The sequence below is a fragment of the Apodemus sylvaticus genome, chromosome 4 (assembly GCF_947179515.1).
Source record: "Apodemus sylvaticus chromosome 4, mApoSyl1.1, whole genome shotgun sequence".
In the NCBI taxonomy this organism is placed as follows: domain Eukaryota; kingdom Metazoa; phylum Chordata; class Mammalia; order Rodentia; family Muridae; genus Apodemus; species Apodemus sylvaticus.
Window position 1 is genome coordinate 132,348,226 of NC_067475.1, and position 25,332 is coordinate 132,373,557.

The following is a 25,332-nucleotide window of genomic DNA, read 5'->3' on the forward strand; positions in this document are numbered from 1 at the left end:
TGTAAAGCTAACTGTGGTGACAATTATATAAACTTATGAATAAGAACCAATAAAAGTTTTTTAAATGAGTGAATTTTATGGCATATGGCATCTCAACAAAGGTACTGAAATAGGTGTGTATCTTTTGAGGGAATGGAGTAGCATTTAGATGGGCCAATCAGAAAAGCCTTGTACAAATACTCAAAGAAGCTAGATACATGTAGAACTGTTGGAAAAAGATTCAAGGTAAAGAGAAGATCAAAATACGAAGGAAAATGAGTGACACATATCGGGAAAGAAAGTCTGAGGCATAGTGAATAATGAAAACAAGAGGTAAGAAATGAGGTCAGAAAGACACGCAAAAACACACTGTAAAAAAAAAAATCTACTATTAATGCTTAAAAGAAGAAAACTGAGATGATAAAATTTACATTAAAAGATCACTCTTGTGGAATAATATGAAAAGGTCTACTATGCTATAGTCAGAGTTCTAGAAGGAAAAGAAAAATTGGAGACCCCCCCTCCCCCCGGTGAAATCTGAAGAACTAAGGGCCTCAAATTTTCTCTAAATAGACAAAACACAAATTCACAGTAAAGAGCTCTAACAGGATAAAAGGAAGGTGTTTCAGTCTAACTGCTAACATCTTCAACTAAAGAGCATCTTGAACACAGGTCACACATGGGACACTGGCATCAATAATCAGTGGAACCTAGTCCACGAATGAAGTTGTAGGAGAAGAATTCTGAGGACTTGCGAGAAAACACCAAGAAACAATTTGTGAATTCAGTTTCTTCAAAACACAGAACAGTTCTTGGAATGTGTTTTCATTCTCTTCCCAGGTATAGTGGATAGTTTACTTCAGCTGTTATCATTCATATGCCTCTCTGGAAAACATATTTTTATCACTTGTGGCTTGCGACTCCCAGAGTATAAATTCTCTGATGTTCTGAACAAAGTTGGCTATTGCCAACTCATTTAGTCATTCTCATTTTTTAGGTTCGTGCTGCCAACTAGAGTGGGTAAACAACTAAAGACTCCCTAATCCAGTACACAGTTTATCAGGAGAATAACATTTTCAAAGTGCTGAGCCAAAAATGCTACCCAGAACCCTACTCAATAATGAAGGATAAACCTAGTTATTTTCAGATAAAGAACAACAAGAAGGTTTCAGGAAATACATGTTACAAGACTGGTCAAAAAGCTTTACAGATTGAAGGTAAATGATACAAGGTAGAAGACAAAATATTCTACAAGAAAATGAAAAGCCCTGGAAATTAAATACTTCAAAAACTGTAGACTCTTTTCCCTTGCAAAAAGACTAAAAATATCATTCTTACTGCTGGTATATTCAGAAAGGGCAATGTTAGAGCTGGTCTTGTGACAAATGCCCACAATGAGAGCATTCAGATGTCATGGCAGCACATGGAAGTTCAAGGCCCATCTAGAACACACGAGAAGTTTAAAACTAGCCAGGGTAACTTTGTAAACCCCATGTTAAGTGAAATGAGAGCTAGCTTCAATGGCTAGAACCGAACCAAACCAAACCAACACAATCAACCAAACATTAAAATTATACAACCATTTCAGAACAGAAAGGAATACTCATTAAACTGTTTTATAATGTTAGGCTATTAACTTCACACTTGGCAAATATTATTATGAAGAATGATAAACACAGACCACCTAATCTTCAAAATACTGGCAAACAGGATCTGATTTACAAAATGGATAAATAATCAAAACCAAGTCAGAGTTATCTCTGGAACCAAAGGTTGGGTTAGTATTTGAAATTTAATCAGAATATTTATTAAGTAATTACTGATTTATTTAAGTAACTACTAACTTAAAAAGTAGAAAAACTATGATCATTTTGATACATGCAGAAAAAAAGCACTTGGCAATCAAATCAAGACCTATTCATGACACTAAACTCTCAGCAAACTGAGAATAGAAGGGATCTTCTTTAATATGAGAAAAGGTATTTACTTACTGAGTACCTGCAGCTAGAGAAGTATTTAACATTTGAAATATCAAATGCTACCTATCATCTCTTGTATTGAGGATTCTAATAGAGCAGTAAGGAAGAAAGAGGGTGTATAGAACATGTACAGTAAAAAGGTAAGTTAAAAAAAGACTTTGGAAACATGTTTATATGGAAATTCTAAAATAGTTAAATAAATAAAATTCTATTAAACAGTTATATCAAGCCTACACAGTGTAAGTTAGTATTTTAAAAATAGGTTGCTACTATATAATGAACAATAAAAATTCTTTTACTTGAATTATATCAAAAGACTCAAATACAACCTGGAAATAAAAATAAGCAAGTAGGGCTGGAGAGATGGCTCAGAGGTTAAGAGTACGGACTGCTCTTCTGAAGGTCCTGAGTTCAAATCCCAGTAACCACATGGTGGCTCACAACCATCTGTAATGAGAACTTACACTCTCTTCTGGTGTCTGAAGATAGCAACAGTGTACTTACATATAATAAATAAATAAATAAATAAATAAATAAATAAATCTTTAAAAAAAAATAAGCAAGTAATTTCTCACAGAAAATCACAGAATACTCCTAAGAGAAATTAGGAGTAGTTAAGGCATAAATAGTTAAGGCATGTTTGTAAAGTAGATAATTCAACGTTACTAACATAATTATTCCAAAATTTATCTATAGATTGCATACAATTTCAATGTGATCTTTTAAATAAGAAAGTGAAAAGGTAACTGAGATTTATACATAAATTCAGGTGACAGAGGATACTGAAAGCAACTATGCCTTTCTAGTATGAGGTATTCCATTTAGGGTCATGTATGCGTTAGGCAAGTGTTCTACCACAGAACTATATTCTGTTCTTCGAAATAATACGTTGGAGAACTTAGCTGCTAAAGACAGGGTGAGAGAATGAGGCTACAACTGTAGAGAATAGGATGGTAGAAGGCTCCATATTGATTCTGAATAATGAAGGAACTATTTTATGAAAAGATGCTGCTTCAGTCTTGTCATGGTAGGAAAAATTTCTGGTGGCAGGAGCTTGAAACAGTTGTCATCTTGTAGTCTAGTCAGGAAGTAGTGTAGAGTCAATCTCTTATGAAGTGTATGGAGTATCACCTGCAAATAAAATGCTGTTGTTCTAATAGCTTAGACAGGAAATAGCTACCTGGAAGTTATGGTACAGAGAGTGTTATTGGGATAGACAGGTGGGGGAGAAGATTTGCCCTGAACTCCGAGGACTTTCACATGAAACAGAAGGAGAGGAGAGTCATGTGGCATGACCTGACCAGTTTAAGCAGGATAACTGAGTTATGAGCTGGCAGAAATGAGCCAAAGCTATTGGCCTAGGCATTTAGTCATATATAAGAAGTCTCAGAGATGTTATTTTGGGAACTTGGGTGCAGGTAGAAAACTCTGCAGTTACAAAGCAGAGATGGAATACTAAGTTCTCTTTCTTTGTTTAAGGTGGTTTTCCCATCTCAAAAAAAATCTCTCATAGGCACACCTAGAGGTTTATCTTCTGGGTGACTATAGATACTTCTTATTGAGTTAACAACCAGTATTAACCACCCAAACCACATACTATATAATTACATTTATATGACATCTCAAGTGACAAAGAAACAAAGCAGTCTTGATGGTACCTCATAAAGGGAAAGATGGACTGCCAGTGGCTAAAGCAATCTTTTTAGTGAACTCACATGAGATATTCTTTAACTTGGTTAGAGGTGGTTTTACAAGTTTATACATAAACTGAACCATATACAATAGATCTAGTTTATTCTATGTACCTTATAAGAACACATAACTAAAGCAAAATTCAAAGGCAGAGGAACTGTTGTATTTATGAAATAATAAACTTAACAGCAATAGAGATCGTCTTTCTCTCACAAGTGACAACTATTACAACTGTTTCAATTCCATAGCAAGCATTTCTTCATTTTCAATTTAACCCATAGTGCTAATGCTTAGTGTCTGCTAACTTTATGTATAATGTATAGGTCAGTAGCATTTTATCTCATGCTAGTGTTAATAAACAGTAAGGTTCATGCTTCCTTTAAAAAGGTTTCTTAATTGTCTGTCCGTCTGTCCATCCGTCTGTCCATCTGTCTCTGTGTGGGTATGAACACGTGCGTGCAGTTGCCCAAGGCAGTCAGAAGAGGGAGTCAGATCCCTTGGAGCTGGAGTTACAGGTATAAAACTTAAGAACACTAGGCAAAGTAAAACAAAGCAAAGTGAAGCAAGTCTTTCCTCAATGCCCAAATAGTGACTTGGACTGGACCCTATTTAGCTGTTGGGAAAACAGCTATAAAGAGGCTTTTTAAAAAACCTTTCTGCTAAAAACTAATACATTCCCTGGAAGCTTAAAATTTGCTTTCTGATGCTTAAAAGAACGACATAACAAAGAATACAGAACATAAACATTGCTTAGGTGCTGGATCGCCCAACATACACCTATGTTCTGTTCAGCTAAAGCTGCTCTAGGATAGTGCAGGCTGAGTGCATGTCAAGTCCTGTAGCCAGTAAAAGTCAAGCTTTAAAAAGAGCAGGAAAGAGCCTTCCTTCCTGTAGAACTCTGAATGAATTAAATGTTAAGTATTGTTCTAGGATATGAGAGTAGATCTATCCAGAGTGATGAGTGCACCGTGAAATCAGCATGGCCAGGACTTTTCTAATATTGGACCCTTCCAGCTTAAACTCACTTTGGATACTGTAGCATCTTCATCCAAATAGTACTAAAAAAACAATCACAAGGCAAGCTGCTTTTTCCTTTCTTTTTCCACTTTGCATTTACACCTGTACATGCATAGTTTTACAGACCACATCTGTTATGTGGGTATAAATGGAACCCCAGGTTAATATAAGGGATCAACTTTAACTGTTATGGTATCTTTTTTTTTTTTTTTTAAATTTTATTCGATGGTATCTTAATCATTGGAATGATAGGAATCCTCAAATACTCAAGATATGCTAAGTTTTCACCTTTGAAAACCATTTAAGGGAGTCACTGAATTATGCTTTAGTGTCTAAATAAGGAATTGCAGCATCACGACGTGACCTTTTGTATGTGTGTGCATGCATATGGTTGCAGGTATGTTTTTTATGGTACTGGGATGGAACTCAGGGCCTTGTGCATATTAAGCAAGTATTTTCTACCAGAGCTAGACGACTTAAAAAGACCCCATTTCTAAGGGTCAACATGGCATCCTCCATAGCATACATTACATAATCACCTAATAAACATGTTCTTTATAAAACCAATACTTTTTCTCTTTATGATTTGTACATAAAGAACTCAAAACATTACAAGTTTCTTGTGAAACCCAATGGCAGTTACAAGTTCCATTCTGTTTCATTAAGTCCTAAAATTTAACACATGGACTTTATCTAATATTCAAATTTAATCAGTATGGAAAATACACATGTAGTTTTTTGTTTTGTTTTGATTTTTTTTGGGGGGGGGGGAGATGGGTTTCGAGACATGGTTTCTCTGTATAGCCCTGGCTATCTTGGAACTCACTCTGTAAAGAAGGCTGGCCTCGAACTCAGAAATTCACCTGTCTCTGCCTCCCAAGTGCTGGGATTAAAGGCGTATGCCATCACTGCCCGGCATGCATGTAGTTCAAAGTATTAAAACACTCTAAAACTAAGAATGGTGTTACTACATCTGTAATCCCAGTACTCAGGAGACCATGTCAGGAAGATTGCTATGAATTTATGTTAGCCAGGGCTACATATGGAGACCCTGTCTTGAATAACCTAACCTAACCTAACCAAACCAAACCAAACCAAACCAAACCAAACCAAACCAAACCAAACCAAACCAAACCAAACCAAACCAATATAATCAAGACCCACTGGCTTGGGTCAGTGATTATGAGAAAGGGTATGTGAGAACAGGGCATACACTCCTCTAGGACAGAAGAACAGCCAGGACTTCGCCCCTCAATCCAAAAAGACCAACGAGGCACCCACCATTCATGAAGAAAACTCCAGAACAGGGTAACATGTAATAGGTCTAGTTTGTTTCAAAGAAACCTTAGCTTTATCCTTCCCACTTCTCTTTCATAGTAGAGAATCTACTAATCTAGCATAGTAGTACATGTGGTTAACACTACTACCAAGTCTCTACCAACATCATAGCTACTTGGTCTTTTTCATTCTATTTGTTTGTTTAATTATGGTCTTTCCCAACAGACTGCAAACTGAAAGGAATGGCAGAAACCACATTCACTCATCTGTTCAAGCATGGCATTCATGGACCACTAAATAATTATTCACTCTGTTGAGCAAGCCAATAAAGCCTCTTGGAGCCTTGCTGGATGGAGGCTTTTCTGCCTGCAGTCTTGCCCTCCCCAATACTTTCTCCCCCCCTCCAAGTGATCATTTTCATTGAAAACATACATTTCTTCTTTTCTAATCAGGCCCCAGTCTGCAGCCCATTTCCCTTTCTCCCAGTAAAGCTCCCACTTCACATAAGTACCAAGTTTACAAATTCGCCATAGGGCTTTCTAGCTGTCCTCATACACCGGCTTCTCAACTCAGGATAACTTCCTCCTCCACCCAGGTGTCAGGCAAGCACAATCTCTTGTTTGAAGCTCAATTTCAAGCATTCTCCTTTGTTTAAAAAAATTCTTTGAATCTTTTGAGTATATAACTGGATTTTGAACTTATACTTTAATGAGAACAAAAGATCCATCTACCTAAATTAACATTTTAGTTGTATCATTTAACAGCCATATGTTCAGAAAAATAATTTAAACCTCTAAACTTCTTTATAATTCACTTACTTTATAATTTACTCAGATCAGAAATTCTCAGGAGTGTGTAGTTTTAGAGTATACACACACGCGTACTTTTTTTTTTTTGGAGATGGGTATATTTGAAAGTAATAGAAAATATAATCTATGAGAAAAGGAGGTTTATTTCTTATATCTGAAAAAATTATTCATTATAATTTTGTCTTTGCTAAAAGTCAAAAATTAACTCAGACAGCTTAGAAAGAAAAAAAGATTTTTATAAAGTCAGGAATGAAAGAATGAAAGACCCCTGAGTTGTACACAGTGGAAGACGAGAACTGACTCTTATAAATGTTATTCTCTGCATATGTATGCCTACATTTTTACACACACACACACACACAAATTACTTATCTATTGCTGTGATATAATAACATGGCCAAAACAACTTACAAAAGAAAGCATATTTAATTTGAGGTTTATGGTTTAAGAAAGTTAGACTTTATGGCCATCATGGCAATAGGCATGGTACTGGAACAGTATGGATATGGATGAATATCAGAGCTCACATCTTGAGACACAATCACATGGCTGAGACACTGGGAATGGCTGGAGTTCTGAAACCAAAAAGTCCCCCTCAATGACATGCAACTTCTCCAACAAGGCTATCTCTACTAACCTTTCATAAATAGTTCTACTAATCAGTGAACATGTTAAACACTTGAGCCTATGGGGATCATTCTCACTCAAATCCCCACCACTGGGATTACCCCCACATAAATAAATATATAAAAAATTCAATAAGCACAAAAATCATTGTTGGTATAGTAGGTAATTAACATTAAAACTATATTATTACAACTGGGTCCAAAAATACCTAATTAAGATTTGTTTATTTAAAGTAGTCTGGAAATAAACAAAATGGTCAAATATACTTAAAATATCCACAGATATTTCCTAATGCCAAAGAGTTAGGCCTTAAATCACAAAGTGAAGTTCATCATGTTGAGAAGGTGAGGTGCACTAAGAACATGTACAGCAGCATGCAGGCCTTCAGCAAGGCATTCCACATGACAACGAGTCAGAGTAGGGATAAACCACTCCCAAGGAACTGCTTTATTCAGCGTCAGGAAGACCAAGACAGGCAAGGAGTGATTTTATCTAGTTTTTTCTATCTATGACAAATGATGAATACATGTGGGAAAGAAACATCAGTGGAGGACACTCAGGAACATGGGGATAAGGAGGCAGGTGGGGAAAATTCATAGGCATGACACTGCACATGTTAGGTAGTAATCTCACAGTTCATAGAAAATTATTAAGGATTTTTAATCATGTGAGAAGTTTGATTTCTGGTTCAGGATGCAGTATGTAAGAAATATAGGAATGAAGCACAACTTGAAACAAGGAGACTAGCAGTTTCAGGGCAAAGGTCTTAACTCATCAACCTGTTCTGATAATAGCTCTCCACTGTGCAGGAGATAAAGACAAACAAACCTTCCTTTAAATGGGCTCATGATTCTGCAAAGACAACAATGCCTACCAATCAGAACCTGAACCCTTACTAGCCACTTCATTTTCAAGTGCTAGTGAAGCTTCCTTCTAACCAGCACTTAAATTCATGATCCAAAAGCTAATAGCTCTGTCCAGCCTGAAGCTTCTCAAAACAGATCAATTCTATTAACAATGGCTGAGTGTCTACAACCTGCCAGGGACAACATTAGGAGCTAGGGTTACAATATTCTTTGAAAAACAATTCTTAAAAATATATTTCTGTGTGCCAGCATATAAGCATATATTTGTATTAAAACAAACCAATCAATCAATCTGAAAGTTTCTGTCTAATGCTGGGCTTGCTCAGGTCTGCAAAACCCTATAGTACTGTGCAAGAAAAGACTTGATGCATGTGAGAGCAGGTGTTCAGAAGGAATGCAGCTCAGAGCACTGCAGCCTTAAGGGTGAAAAGCGAACAAGAACAACTCAGTCTCCTGGACATGTCTTCACCTACATCTAAAGGGCAGGTCTTTTCATAAAGCCCAGCTGCCATTTACCTACAACTATTTTAATTCTTCCCATTATAACACAGAAATCTTGTTTTTTCAAAAGCCACAGAAGGAAGAAAAACAACACAACTAATCTTTCAAGTGTTCCTATAAAACTCACTTTGTAAAGAAGTATTCCCAGAAGGCAGAGAAAAGTAGGAAAATTCCTGGTATATTTATATGTTTTATGGTATTCAAAATCAATACACCCACAGGCTGTTAATGGAAGTGGATGGTGGTAGTGAGCAAGAACACCTGTTCTCAGTGTAGTTCTCTACCCCAACCCCCCACCCCTGTGTTTCTTACAGCATCCTGAGACAGGACAATCCTCCAGGAGTCTCTGCTGGAGCAATACTGTTTATACTCCATGAGCTGTAGTACGGACAGATTCCAGGTCCTTTCCCCAAACCACTGATGTAGACGAAAAATTTATTTTCTGAATCTCTTCTACACCCTGATCACATTTCTGTTTACAAGTTACAGAAGAGTATTTGTTCATGTTCTAAACACAAACAGCCCCCTTCACACACACTGGAGAACACTTATTTTAGTAATTTATTTGTTCCAACTTTAAAAGCTGGTTGAGATTACATGCATTTGCCAGTGTTCCTACAGGATCTCTTTATTTCTGTATTAATATGCACACATATTGTAGTGAAGGACATTACTCATTACTGATCTTCAGCTATCCGCATTGCCACTTTCTGAGGCAGAGTCTCTTGAGGGCTTGGAGTTGACCAGTGAGCCAAAAGTTCCTACTGTTTCTGCATCTCTAGTGTTGACATCAAAAGCAAATACCACCATGTTTGGCATGTTTTATTAGTTCTGGCTATCAAATTCATGTCCTATGTGCTTTTGTGGTAAGTACTTTATTGGCTGAAGCTATCTCTCTCCAGCTACCAAATTTTGATCTAACTAAAATTTAGGAATTACTTTCTTTTAATGATTTAAGTTTTTAATGTTCACAACAAACTTTTATTACATTAGCATAAATAATTTGAGTTTTCTTAGTTTTATTATATTTACTCAGAAAATATAAAGACATTCTCATACCAACACATTGTGTATAACAAAGAAGTAAACATTAAAAGGTGTGCTGCTTAAACTGATCAGAAACCCAAGTATCTCCATGTTCCTTTAGCCAATTGTATGCACATTCAGGGCTCAGTTCCCGGGTGGAGCATAAATCAGAGCAAATGGCTCCACCTCTGTGTCTAGGAGAGCCACCCCCTGACTCACTAATCTATTACATTCATATGCTATGGTTAAGAGAGAAGGGGCTATATTGGGTTATGATAATCAAGAGCAAAAATAGTATCTGTGCATGAAAGTCTCCAGATTCCTGATACTATGCTAAACTTTTCACAAAGAATAACTACTTAGTCCAGCTAATAGCCTCAAAATGGGGCACGATTATTACCCCTACTTTACAAAGTACCTAACTTGCCTAAAGTGATACTCTAAGTGGTGAAGCCAGGACTGGAGTGTGTCTGTCTTGCTCTAAAGTCCATATTTAACTACTGCATCACAATACAAATGAGTGAAAGCTCAAAGAAGGAAAAGAGAATCCCTACACAAGCTGAGTGATGAGGACTTTAACTCAAAGGAAAGAAGTGCCTTTCCTCCACACTTGATTTAAGAAGTAGAGTAGATGGAGCATGAAGCAATAATTATAATGCCACCAAGCCTTCATTGCATATTTCTACTGTGTTAAGTTCTTTCCTGTGGTGTTTATGCAATCTTCTTCGGAACACTCAGAAGTAGTAGATAGGTAAATAAAATGGGAGCCTAAAGAGGTTAAATGTCAACAGTCAGAAGAATACGAACAAGAAACTGAATACACTTTTGATTCTGTGCCCTCAACCCTTGATTTCAAAACTGTATCTTAATATTCCTTAGTGCTACCACCTTAAGGTATAAGGTAAAATATAAGATCTTCATAGAACTGGGTGGTGATGTTAAGGACTCCCTCACCCCTCACCCCTTCCAGCAGGTGGGAGAGCAGGCCTCCAAGTCATGAGAACAGGAGAGTTGACTCTACCCCTTATCTGGACAGCATAGTAACGTTCCCCCTGGCAGCAGCATTGAGGATGACTTGGCCCCACCCATTGATGGCTATGGCATTGGTTGAGCTGGGGGAGATGGCAAGACAGTGCTGGAGAGCTCCCCCTGGTGGTGAAGGTTTGGGAGAGCTGGCAGGCTGACCAACTCAGCACAGATCCACCCCAACAACTACAGCACTTATGAACTGATGGAGCACATGAAAAGGCCAATCCCGCAGATTCAAAGATTCAGGATCTCCACGACACATGGTAACAACAGGATATTCAAGAGAAGTCCTGGTGAGGATCTAGTATTGACAGTGTAGCAGAAGCAAGAGCCTTAAAACAGAATACGGACTCATTGCAATGAACATTTGCAAGTAAAGAGGTGTGGACAGAAGGGTATATAGTGGGACACACAGTGACATACTACAGCTTTTGACTTTTTTTTTTTTTAAATTTGAGGTAGGGAAGAGGTTGCAAGGATAGAGACAAAGAAACAGGGAGATGAGTGGGAATGGGGTGCATGATGTGAAGTTCACAAAAACATCAATAAGTTTTAAAATCATAGATATCCATAAAGCTTTTTTTTTTTTTAAATAACCAACACTTCTCCCCCAAAAGCAACCAACTAACCAAAAAACACAATATACCAAAACCAACCAAACCAACCAAACGGCTCCCCCTACCCAAAGGTGGTGGCCGCAGAGGGGGGAATCATTTGTAGATTATGTTAGTGTCTTCCTCTGTCTTTTAAGAAAGGTAAAACATTAGGAATGTAAGTTATCTGTACACATTTTGCCCTTTCTAAATGTGGGAGCTTAATAGTAAAGGCAACAATGCTAATGAGTGGAATACAGAACCAGAAGCTTCTGACAGTGGATTACCTGTTACAAACCTATGGGATGTTTCTGTCAAATGGCTATGCTAAGAAGCCTTTTGAAGTATTTTAACATATACATAACTGGTTTATGTATACATAGAAACAATGATAACAGATTTTTACAATATACACACATACATACAACCTGTTCATGAAAACAAATTTATATTATTGTGCAAAAATGTACTCAGAAGTAAAATGAATCTTTCTTTTCCAGCCATAGAGAGCTACCTACCCTTTATTAGAGATGTTTCTTTTTTTTATAACAGCCAGAAGGAATGGTTTCCAAACTAAATATTCAATATAGTATGCTGGTGCCGTGTAAATAGATGATCTTACTTTTACCCTAAATTTCAATAAGAAAAGAGAAATAATTTTCTGATTCTTTAAAGTTAAATAAATAAATGATTTAGGGAGCAGAGGAGAGAGAGAACAGAGCGAGAAGGGGAGACAGGTATTACCTGAAGGAGCATCTGCTAGATGACGGGCATTCTGAGGAGTGGCATTTACTTCCTGAGAATGTTCCTCCTGCCTAGTAAAATTGCTCCTTGATAGAACATTTTTCTCTCCAGACTACCCATACCACAGAAAGTTTTACAAATAGTTACGATAGATAAGATAGGACCCTGGGGTTCCCGAATGAATGCCAAGGGACTAAAGCAGGCTGAAAATGTGTCTACATTTTATATATGTATAAACTTTTGAGTCTTTAAAACTACCCATGTATTAAGAATTGTGGTCAAGCTAGTGATAAGGAAATTAGAATAATAAACTATAAAAATTAAGCATACTTGCTGGCTATATTGTTCATAACCCTACCTAATGTACAAATTTCAACATTTTCTAGAAACAATGAGCTTAAAAGTAGAAGGCATGAATTATTTTTGTATGTGAATTGAAGAAAAAGAATTATTCAGGGTCTTGTCTGGGATTGTGAAGAATGGGATGCTGAGAGATACAATGTATAGATACAGGCTGTATTATCTATAAGGTCACCCCAACCATCCTTGATCTCTTACAAAAATTCATATATAAAAAAATGAAAGAGTAAATCTGAGAGTGGGAGGAGAACAGCATAGTGAACTATGAAACAATAGGTATCTCTTAGTGTAGTCTGACAGAAGTAACTAGATGCAGTGTCCTTGGGCCATCTGGCTCCCTCAGTCCTTCCTGAGTCTTCCCCAAGACTCTCTGAGCTCCACCTAATGTTTGGCTTTGGGTCTTTACATCTCTGTCTACCAGCTGCTGGATGAAGCCTTTCTGAGGACAGTCATGCTAGGCTCCTGTCTGCAAACATAGCAGAGTATCATTAATAGTGTCAGGGTTGGCTCTTTCCTATGATGTGGATCTCAAGTCAGGTCAGTCACTGGTTGGCCATTCCCTCAATCTCTGCTCCATCTTTATCCCTGTCCATCTTGTAGGCAGGGCAAATTTTGGGTTGAAGGTTTTATAAGTAGGTATCAGTCTCCCTCCACTGAAAGTCCTGCCTGGCTACAGGAGGTGCCCACTTCAGGCTCCATATAATCACCTGCTACAAGTTCCAACTAGGGTCATCCCCATCTCAGGTCTCTGGCTTGTTCCAGAGATAACCCCTCCCCTTATTTCTCCCAGGTCTCTCATCCTCAACTCCTTCCCACTCTCCATCTACTCCTAATGTCTATTTTATTCCTCTTCTGAGTGGGATTCAAGCACCATCCCTTAATCCCTCCTTGTTACTTAGCTTCTCTGAGTCTGTGGATTATAGCATGCTTATTCTGTTCTTTGTGACTAATATCCACTTACAAGTGAGTATATACATGAATGTCTTTCTGGGTGGGTTATCTCACTCAGGATGACATTTTCTAGTTTCATCCAGTTGACTGCAAATTTTATGTCCTTGTTTTTAATAGCAGAGTACAGAGCCAAATAATTTGGGCCCACAGGGGCTCACAGAGACTGAACCACCAACCGAAGCGCATACATGTAGACCTGACCTAGGCCTTCCTACAAATATGTAGTAGATGTGAAGCTTGGTATTCCTATGGATTCCCTAACAATTGTAGTGGATGCTGCCTCTAACTCTGGGGCCTGTCTTTGGATCCCTTTCCCCTCGCTGGGCTACTCTGTCTGGTCTCAGTGGAAAAGGACACCCATAGTCCTGAAGATAGAGGTACCAGGGCAGGATTGGGAAGAGAGGAGGTAGGCTGCGGTCAGGATATAATGTGAATTAATAAATAAATTAATAAATAATAAAAAAGAAGTAACTAGATACAACTCACAGTGGCACACATTTGTAATCCTAGAACTTGGAGAAAGAGGCAGGAGAATCAAAAGGCTTGCCAGGGATACTTCACATTGTCTTAGTACTTTATCCCAAAGATTCTGCAACAGAACTTTTAGAGTTCCGTGGCACACAAGTTCCACAGAACTAGTAGTTGTTAGCTCTGTGATTCCTGACAATTCCCAGATGCAGAGAGGTTAGTTATAAGAACAAAAGAAAGAGATTTTATTTTAGATTCCTTACTCAAATTAATTATAGAATTTGCTTAAATTTATCGACCTTTGAAAAATAATAGTTTTAACACTGTGGTCTGGAAATACAGTAAAAAAATTACAATCTATCAAACATAATAATTAAGATCATACATTTACTTCTGTGTACTTGATGTCATGCTTAACAATCCATTCTCAGGATCTAAAAATGGAACTAGAAACAATAAAGAAATCACAAAATGAGACAACCCTGGAGTGAGAAAAGCGAGGAGATCAGGAGTCACAGATACAAGCATCAGCAACAGAATACAAGAGATAGAAGGGAGACTCTCAGGTACAGAAGATACCACAGAAGACATTGACACAACAGTCAAAGAAAACACAAAAAGCAAAAAGCTCCTAACCCAAAACATCCTGGAAATCCAGGACACAATGAGAAGACCAAATCTAAGGACAATAGGTATACAAGAGAGTGAAGAGTCCCAACCTAAAGGGCTAGTAAATATCTTTACCAAAATTATAGAAAACTTCCCTAACCTAAAGAAAGAGATGCCCATGCACATATAAGAAGCCTACAGAACTCCAAATAGACTGATCAGAAAAGAAATTCCTCCCGTCACATAATAATCAAAACACCAAATGCACTAAACAAAGAAAGAATATTAAAAGCAGTAAGGGAAAAAGGTCAAGTAACATATAAAGGCAGACCTATCAGAATTACACCAGATTTCTCACCAGAGACTATGAAAGCTAGAAGATCCTGGATAGATGTTATACAGACCATAAGAGAACACAAATGGCAGCCCAGGCTACTATACCCAGCAAAACTCTCAATTACAACAAATGGAAAAAACAAGATATTCCACGACAAAAATCAAATTTACACAGTATCTTTCCACAAATCCAGCCTAGAAAGGATAATGGATGGAAAACACCAACACAAGAAGGGAAACTACACCCTAGAAAAAGCAAGAAAGTAATCTTTCAACAAACCAACACAAACATAATCCCACCCACCTCTAACAACAAAAATAACTGGAAGTAACAATCGCTTTTCTTTAATCTCTCTAATATGAAACATATCCTAATCGATTGAAATTCAAAAATATGAAGAATTAGAAATTTGTTTGCGTCACCAAGTGGTCTAATTTGGTAATTGGAGAAATATGTCCAATATTATACAATCCACATATATTTTCTGCTTCTTTGTATATGTCAGTGTCTTGCTGTGTGCCACATAATGGTCTTGAAATCATGCTTCTCCTATCTCAGACTCTCTATTAGTAGGAATATTTATTTGATATTTTTACACTATACTATGGTTTTCAAAACAGTCTACATATTTCAAATATATACTGCCAAAAGAAATGTAGACAATTAATTTAGGGGGTGACTTGTATGAGAACAACAAAGAGTGAGACTGAATGTTTTGCTTGATATTTTTAATTATTGTATCAATTTTGAAGAAGATGACCTTGTAAGTTACTCTATTTTGAGATGAATGCTTTTCAAAATCACCTTGGCCAATGAACCAGAAACTTACCCTCACCTAAGGTCTGTGCCACCCTCCAAGCAGAACCATTGTTCACTGAAACAATTGATGAATAACTTCATGGATAGACCATCTTAACACACACACTGTTTCTTAAGTGAATGTAACCTGTTCCCTGTGGGTTGAGAAGGAGGGCAATCACTTAAGTCAAATTAGCTTTGACCATAGAAGGAAATCTGGATCTAAATAATTTTGCCTACAATCCATTCCTTGGTGTAGCAGAACTGTCAACTCTTAGCTTAGCTACAATGGAGGTAAAATCCTTTGGTGATGTGAGGGACATCAAAGTACAGCCTTATTACAATGAACTCCAATGTCTAAAAATTGTTCTTATTTTGGGTTTGTACCACAGCAAGAGCCAAGATTTTCAGCTCTATTAAAAACAAAACAAAACAAAACAAAACAAACAAACTTTATCTTTTTATGTTCATTTAATAACATATCCATCATTTTTATGATTGGTATGAATATGTATTGTGTTGAATAAAATTAAAATTAAGAAACAACAAAACAATACATTCTCAAACAAAGTCATTAAGATTTATCCTTTCTTCTGAATGTTAGTTTTATATATGATGTAACAGGAGGGTATGAATTTTCTTCCTTCATGGAAATCTACTTGTTAGATATTTCTCCATTAAATTGTTTTAGCATTCTTGACAAAATGCAAATGTTTTTGTTTTCTTTTTTGAGACAGGGTTTCTCTGTGTAGCCCTGGCTGTCCTGGAACTCACTCTGTAGACCAGGCTGGCCTCGAATTCAGAAATCTGCCTGCCTCTGCCTCCCAAATGCTGGGATTAAAGGCGTGCGCCACCACTGCCTGGCTATAAATGTTTCTATACTTGATTCTACTCCACTGGTTCATACAAAATTCAGTTTTATGCCAGAAGCTCAATGCAGTATGCTCATAGTTTTAATATTAAAAATGTAATCCTCCAATTTTCCACACCATTTTGATCATCTGGATACCTTAATATTCCATATTGATTTGAGGATCAGCCTTTCTTTGTAATAAAGATTGTCATTTTGGTAGTGCATGTAACTTATTACTGAGTTTTGGAATCATGAGTGTGGGTATTTCCCATTTAAATTTTCAACTTTTTTCAAGAATTTTTCTAGTTTTCACAGCATAGCTATTTATCACCTTAAATAAATTTATTATTGTATGTTTTACTTTTTCTTGTAAAAAAAAAAAAAGTACATTAATAGTACTGGGTACTGGAATTGAACCTAGGGCTCACACATACTTGAAAAGTGCCTAATCACTCTTCAGGCCTCCTTCTGCCTTCTAAAAAACTTTCAGAGTAGTTAGTTCTCAGTGAGGTGCTAGGCTGAACCTGAATTTGTGATCTTTCTGTCTCAGCTTCCTAAGTAGCAGCTTTGAAGCTAAGCTGGGATATATATTATCATGTCTCAACAACAAAAACAAGATACAAACAAAATTCCAAGAATTACTTTAGTGGTCCTTGTGGAAATCCATATTTCCTGAATTTTATTTCCAAAGTATTCATTGCTTGTATGAAGAAACACAAATGTAAGTAGTGTGAGTGAATGCTAAGAAACCCCAAAGATGTGACTTGATACTTAACAAAATAATGTGTTCTTTCCATTCATTTTTAAGTCTTGAGCATTTGGTGCAGAAATGAAGTAGAAGCTAATTTTCAATAAAACTCTCTAAGGTGTGCATCTTCATAATTCACAATTCCTTTCCCTTATCACCTCATTTCCCTACTAATACATGTTTAAAGACCCATTTCTTTTATTACCTAAGTCTCCAGCAGGAAGACATGCTTCGCTCACCAAATAGACTTCCCTTTAAATCAAGTTCTTCAGTACATGATATATACCAGATGGTAAAAGAAAGACCTAGCAAATTATTTAATACACTCTCTTCTTCTTCTCCTCCTCCTCCTCTTATTCTCCTCTTTCCCATCATTATCACCACCACCACCTCCTCCTCCTTCCTCCTCTTCCTTCTTCTCCTTCTTCTCCCTCCTTCTCCTTCTTCTTCTTCTTCATCACCATCATCATCATCATCATCTTCCTATCACCAACATCATTTTTCAGCAAATATAAAAATATTTATAAAAGAATGGGCAAAAACAATATGATTGGGGCAAATGACTATACAAAGGCTTAAGTTAGACCAGAGAGTAAGAGTTTGCTTATTTTATGTCATACAATGATACTGAAAGACAGGGAGTAAAATCTTCTGTAGGGGTGAGGGGCATGCAGGACACTAATGCACACAATACATGAGACTAGTTCTGTTTGACACATTGCAGCAAGTTTCCTTTGCTGTATTTCAAGTTTTCTGATAGCTCTTAGATGCTATTACCCAGGACAGGATACTTCAAGAACAACATAGAACTATGTGAACTTTTATAAAATTAAAGGTTATTGTTTCTATTTTCTCATTGAAAATTTCATGACAATAAGTACATTTTTTAAGGATTTTTTTTATATGAGTACACTGCAGCTATCTTCAGACACACATCAGAAGAGAGCATCGGATCCCATGACAGATGGTTGCTAGTCATCATGTGGTTGCTGGGAATTGAACTCAGGACCTCTGGAAGAGCAGTCAGTGCTCTTAACAACTAAGCCATCTCTCCAGCCCAAGTACATATTTAAACTGTTCAATTTCAGCCCTTAACATTCTGTTTTTTTCAGTTATACTACACTTCATCCAGTAAGTGAACAAGAATACAACAAACAGATATATGTTATCCTCAGGAGAGAATGTCACCTGAACTTAAAACCAATATTCCAGAGAATCCATGTCTTTTAACACTTTCGAGCTGTCAGAAAACAATTTATACTTACATTCCTCAAATTTAACATAATATCTTAAACAAAAGGACATATGGAGAAAGAGCTCAAGTTACATTCTAAACATAACTGGAAAAGGTTCCGTCATGGTTTACGTATTCTGGAAAGTTCTCCTGTCTGTCAACCAGGCAAATGTTCTTTTATAGTTAGAAACTGTATTTTATACTATCTCAAAGGTGCTCATAACAACATGACAGTGGTACTCTAGGGAGCCAATGTCTTTAAAAATGATTTGAATACCACCCCCATACAAACATCATGGTCTACAAAGAGTAAACCATCACCATCACAATTTTACATTTGCGATAGTACTGCCATGGTGACTTGGCACTACCAAATAAGTGTGGAAACTGAATCAAGAGTTATGAAGTTCATTGCTTAATACACACCACTAAAGTACTTAATGTATTACTATATGTCATATTCTGAATAATTATCACTTTGAATAAAACTGAAGAAACACAAATACAAGTTAAACCACAAAGCAAGAGGATACTGACATAATTATGCATGATATTTACTTCAATGGGCAATGACAACGAAAAAAATTTAATTTTCTTTCTTTAAAAATTATTTTTTAACTATTTTGTGTGTATCACTGTTTTACCTCACTGCCTGTCTGTATACCATGTGTAGGCAGTAAGTACCCTTGGACACTAGAAGAGGGAATCTGGTCCCTTGAAATTTCCCCCTGAATTTGGAGTTACAAACAAATACTAAACACAGGGTGTACATTTAAAACACATGATGAACTCTCAAAACAACAGTAGAAAAATGAACAATTTAATTAGAAAATGGACCAAAGCCACAAAAAATATCTCAAAAATTAGGAAATATGAATAGTAAATGGGTACTTGAGAAACCACTGGAATTGAAGATGTAAGTTATCACTGCTCTAAATACCATCAAGGACAGAAGGAAACAAAATTTCTATTATAGTTAGCAGAAATATAAATTAATCAGCCATTTTGGAAGATAGTCTTTTTTTTAATCAATTTATCATACATACTAGGAAGAATAACATTCCCTGGCCCTACCAAGATGTCTTGAACCTAGAAATGTTACCTTAGTTGGTAAAAAAGGCTGCTAGACACGGAAGTAAGGCTACAGTCCTAACTGTTTGGGTGAGCTGAGTTCAAGTACCCATTTACTATAGCTATATTATTGTTTCCTGATCTGATAAAGAAATATAGGTATAAGGTAAAATTTCAAATCTTTCTCGCTCTCTCCCTCAGTTTATGTCACTGAAGACAGCTCAGTGTTCTTTTATTAATAATTAATTCATTAATTTATTCATTACAATTAATTGTTAATATTAATAATTTCTCCCTGGGTACTAGGCTACTAGACTGTCTAAATAGTACTTTTTAAAATGTTTTACTTAGAAAGTAGAACATTCACCACAAAACATATGATTCAGTTTCATGGCCCTTTAAGGACACATTATTATTAAAATGAAACTCAAAGCCCATGATTTATTTACTTTTGAAACTAACTGACACCTTGTCACAGTTCCCTTGCCTTGGAGAGGTTAACAAGTTATCCAAGTTGCAGACAGGTAAAAAGCAGCCTCTGTCAACAGTACCACATGCTCAGGCAGGAACTTTCTTTGCACATGAACTAACAGGCTTGATTTCTCATCATGACTCAAGTCAAACAATGAAAGGAGCCATTCCAAACCCAGACGGAGGGCCCAGCACTCCAACTGGGTAACCAATGGCAATCACATTCTCAAAGAAACGTTCTAACAGATTGCATATGTACCAGCCCCTGAGGCGCTCTCAGCTATATCAACTCAGGATCTGTAAAGTGTGTTTAAAATCTGAGCTGATAAGTAACAGGCACTGCTATTCTGAACATATAAGCCCCCCAGGCTTTCAGATGATGCTAAGGGAAACTTGGCAAAGCAATGCAATTTCCCTCCTTAGTGTGCCACATGCAATGCTTTTAACAGGACACTGAGGAAGACAATGACACATCATTGCTTCTGGAACAGGTACATTTCCTGTTCCATTCAGTCCTGTGTTTTATTCTTATAGAATCGTTCTACTGTTTTTTGAACAAACAAATCCAATCCTATTTATTTCATTCACACAAGAAACTATTTTGGGTTTTTGAAATAATGGTCTTATATGGAAAAATGCTTTTCCTTCCTTCCTTCCTTCCTTCCTTCCTTCCTTCCTTCCTTCCTTCCTTCCTTTTTCTGTGAAGTACTCAGAAAAACTATACTAAGTTACTTTATAGACTCATAACAGCTCCCAAGTACATGTAAGAGGTACTATGTGTTTTAGGTAAATAAAGCCTGCTACTCATGCATAGAGGAACAGGGGGTAGTGAGATAAATTACCAGCACTTCCAGGCTGAGAAGTGTGGGTTTCTGTAGGTCAGACTGGCTGTCGCCACCAATACTGACAGGAAGTTAGTGGAGTGATACTCTAGCAAAGATGAGGAACGCAAAGAGAACAGCAAGAGAGGGAAACCCTATCCCTAATGCCCTATTGGCAGGGCTTTGTTTTATTTTTCTTTTCATAGAGGACTAAGATGCTCATATGAAACAGACATTGTTCAACTTGAATTTTATCAGTTTGATAACCTAGATTATAAAACTACCTGGACACAGTAAACATATAATCATTTTTATATGCACTGTATTTTAAAGTATTTACTGCTAATATTCTTTCACTTAGCAAGAATTACTTAAGAACTGAATCTGCAATTTTTAAGTTAAAGTTTTAAATAATTTATTTTATTGTAAAAAATTATTAAAAATTTATAATATTGACCTGACAGAACTTTGTTTTTGTGACAGGTTGCATGTAAAGTGTATCTCATCAGTTAAATAACTTTAACAATAGAGATTGTATTGTAACAATAAAAAGCAAGGTCAAGAAAAAACAATTTTGATCAAATCTTTACATAATACTCAAAAAATTGGGATGTTTATTTCCTTGCTTTTTACTTGATTAACTCGAATGAATTAGAGATAACTATGTCATGCATTCATGAATTTGCTTTAGCTTCTTAACTATCTACTCAAGCTATCATATGATGCTTTAGAAATGAGAAGAAAAGTAAAGTTACCCCCCTTTGGATTCTTTCCCCATTTGCTCTTTAGAAATAACACTGTTATGGGAAACACCATGAAAGAAAGTAGGAGCACACGGCTAAGCAAAGAACATTCTTCTGAGTACAAGTCTCTATTTTACTTCTTCTACAATGAGCTCTTGTAGCACAAGTCTTGCCACAATCAAAGAAAGAGATGATTTTAACACATCAATCATCTACTCTGAAATGAACATTTAAAAAGCCAGCACATCACTTACAAATTCAAATGACTCAGGCTATAATGAAAATGTAACAAAAATACTTATGTATTCTTATTCCTCACAGAGGAAAAGATCTTTTATAAAATGGCTCAACTGAACATAAACTCAAGATATTCCAAAGGAAAGGTACTATAAAACCTGTAGTGGGGATGAATTTCAGTGAGTTTGTTCTCTAGGCCTTCTTCCAAACTTGCTTCTCTTTTCCAGTCCTGCTATTTCCGATGGTAGCAAGCAAATGACTTAAGTAATTTCAAGATGTTGTTCAATAATGTCACATGATTCACTAAGTACAGAAAACTCTTTCTTTGCCCAAGAGGGGTAAGTATGGAAGAATGTTCCACTGTATCTTTCAATACACAGGAAACAGTAACTGAGTGCCACTGATTCCTCTTCCTTTTTCATTTTAAAGCCTTCTTAGCTTAAAATCTTGAGAGTATTTCTGTGGTCTGTTCTCAGTCAAGTCTAAGGTAGAATATGCACCACATTTGTAATTTTTCTTATTTTCAAGATGACATTTTTGCGCCTAATTCTTGAGACACATTCTGAAGTTTAGGTTCTGATGTCTATTAGACTAATGAAGCTCTAATTAATAGTACAACAGAGAACAGCTTTGCTGTAAAACATTGTAAAATGCTTTACAAATGTTAAATTCTCTCAAAAATGGCATCTGCTAAAAGAGTGTTATGCTCTTCTCTGTGGTTCTTTAAAGATAAGCTCATTTTTAAAACAGCGCACAAAAATTCATTAGGATAATTCATTAATAACTTACTTTGTGCATTATATTGTACATCAACCTTTCATGTGGTTAACTACATGAAAGCTTATAGATGTTGTTTAGACAGAGAAACTTTTACAACATTGCTTGAAGTTTTCTGGGTATAGTAGATAAATTCCAAGCAAACTAATCTGAAGTTACCTTTTCTCTTTTGAGACAAAATTCTCAGATCTTCCATGTTGGCTTCAAATTCACTAAAAAGCTGAACTTTTTGATCCTCTTATCTCCACCTCCGGAGGGCCATGATTAAAGATGTGCACCACCACTCCTGAATGCTGAGTTCAAGCTCCAGCATTGCACATGCTAGAAAAGCACTCTACCGAGTGATCTACAGCCCTCAAGTACAATGCTTGTTAAAGCTAGGCACAGTCAAAAATCTTAAAAATGCATTTAAACCGATGACAGCATTACCGAAAATCAGCAACACTGTGTTGATCTGCAATCCTATAACTCTCTTTACAGAATAATGTTTCAGCAGTCTCACTAAGAGCTTCAGATTTCCTAGACCTCTTACACCCACACAGAGTTTATTGGTATTCTAAAAAGAATTAAAGACTGAGCAAGTGAAGTGATAAAAATAAATGAACTATGTACTTTTCTGGATAAAAATCCAGATTTATTTCTTATTTGCTAAGACGAATAAGACAAACAATACAACTTATATTTGAAATTAATGCTGAATTCAACATTTATTATATTTTCTTGGATAGACCTAATCAAATGTAGAATATAAAAACTGGTTTTGAATTTAAGAAGAAAACTATATTCCATTAAAAATAAAAATTAATTTTATTTAGAGGAAGCACAAAGTAAGACTCAAATGGTTAATGATGTAAGTACAACTTTAAGGATATGAGCTTGTGGCTGGGAATTTTACTTATTAGAGTGCTTAGCCAGCATGCACGATGCCCCAGTACCATATAAATCTGGTGTGGTGGTACGAATCTGCAATCTGAGCATTCAAGAGAGATGCTTACATTCAAGGCCATTTTCAGTTATATTTCTAGAATCTGGAGGCTAACCTGGACTACATGAGAACTTTCCTCAAAATAAAAATAAACCCCAAATGAATTGATGAACTAAGAAACCAAGCATGTTATGAGGACGCCAAAGACTAGAGTTCAGAGCAACCATTTGTGTGATAGCAGTCCTTATTCTTGGAAACAGCTACCAAAGGATGGAAAACTAGCTACCTAACTCCCAGATTCAACAAATTTATGGGTCTAGGAAAAGAGAACGGGGCATCACAGCTCAAAAGGCTGTCTAGGTAAAAATCCTAGAGTTCCCCCTGCCCCCATTAGGCAGACATCAGTATTTCCAGGTGAAGGAGTCCCTCTAAGAGACAGAAAAGCAGGAAATCAGAAATATTGAGGAGCGTTCTTTCTCAACCCAGCAGCACTGTCTGGGCCAGATAGTATGTCCTGAGAGAGGCCAGCTTGCCTGTGCACAATAAGATGCTTACTAGGTGCCAGTAATATTATTTTGACATCTAAAACATCTTCAAAGGAGAGGGGCAAATCAACCCTCAGAATCATTTTAGAGAAAGCAAAAGCACTTAATTTTAAAGACCTTCTTTCACAGGTGATGTGTATACTAAATATTTTCTTAGTGATCCAGTTACGCATAGTGCCAGACCATCAGTCAGGACTGCTTCTGCTTCTGGCTTAAGGGGACATATCAAGACACCTGGCATTTCTGAGATCTCTTATGCAAAGTGAGACAAAAAGCATTGAACCATTCCCTACAGTTTTGTATTTTGTTTCTTCACTTAGCTTTTTCACAAGAGAACACACACGTAAGCTTTGTACTGATACCTTGCTCAAAATAGAAGCAGATACATTTTTAAATGTTTTTCATTTTAAAAGAATACTTTAATTTAATGGTAAAGATCTTTTCTAATTTGTTGGTTTCCATTTTGTCCTACTGTGTCCTTTGCCGTCTTAGGAGGTCCCACTTGTTGATTCTTATTCTTAGAGCATAAGCCATTGGTGTTCTGTTCAGGAACTTTCCCCCTGTGCCCATGTGTTCAAGATTCGTCCCCACTTTCTCCTCTATAAGCTTCAGTGTGTCTGGTTTTATGTGTAGATCCTTGATCCACTTGGACTTGAGCTTTGTACAAGGAGATAAGAATGGGTTGATTTGCATTTTTCTGCATGCAGATCTCCAGTTGATGCAGTACCATTTGTTAAAAATGCTGTCTTTTTTTTTACTGGATGTTTCTAGCTCCTTTGTCAAATATAAAGTGACCGTACCTGTGTGGGTTCTTTTCTGGGTCTTTAATTCTATTCCATTGATCTTCCTGGCTGTCTGCGTACCAATACCAAATAGTTTTTATAAATATTGCTCTGAAGTAGAGCTTGAGGTCAGGGATGGTGATTCACCCAGAAAATCTTTTGTTGTGAAGAATAGGTTTTGCTATCCTGGGTTTTTTGTTATTCCGGATGAATTTGAGAATTGCTCTTTCTAGATCTATGAAGAATTGATTTGGGATTTTGATGGTGATTGCATTGAATCTGTAGATTACTTTCGGCAAGATGGCCATTTTTACTATATTTATATTGATCCTACCAATTCATAAACATGGGAGATCTTTCCACCTTCTGAGACTTTCTTTGATTTCTTTCTTCAGAGGCTTAAACTTCTTGTCATATACATCTTTCATTTGCTTTGTTAGGATCATACCTAGGTATGAAATA

At 36.5% G+C, this 25,332-nt stretch overlaps 1 protein-coding gene across 4 annotated transcripts in view; it reads right to left on the reverse strand.

Moving 5' to 3' along the window:
• Spata5 (spermatogenesis associated 5) overlaps nucleotides 1-25,332 on the reverse strand; it is a 164,771-nt gene that overhangs the window by 52,187 nt on the left and 87,252 nt on the right. The gene's annotated exons all lie outside the window — the stretch shown is intronic.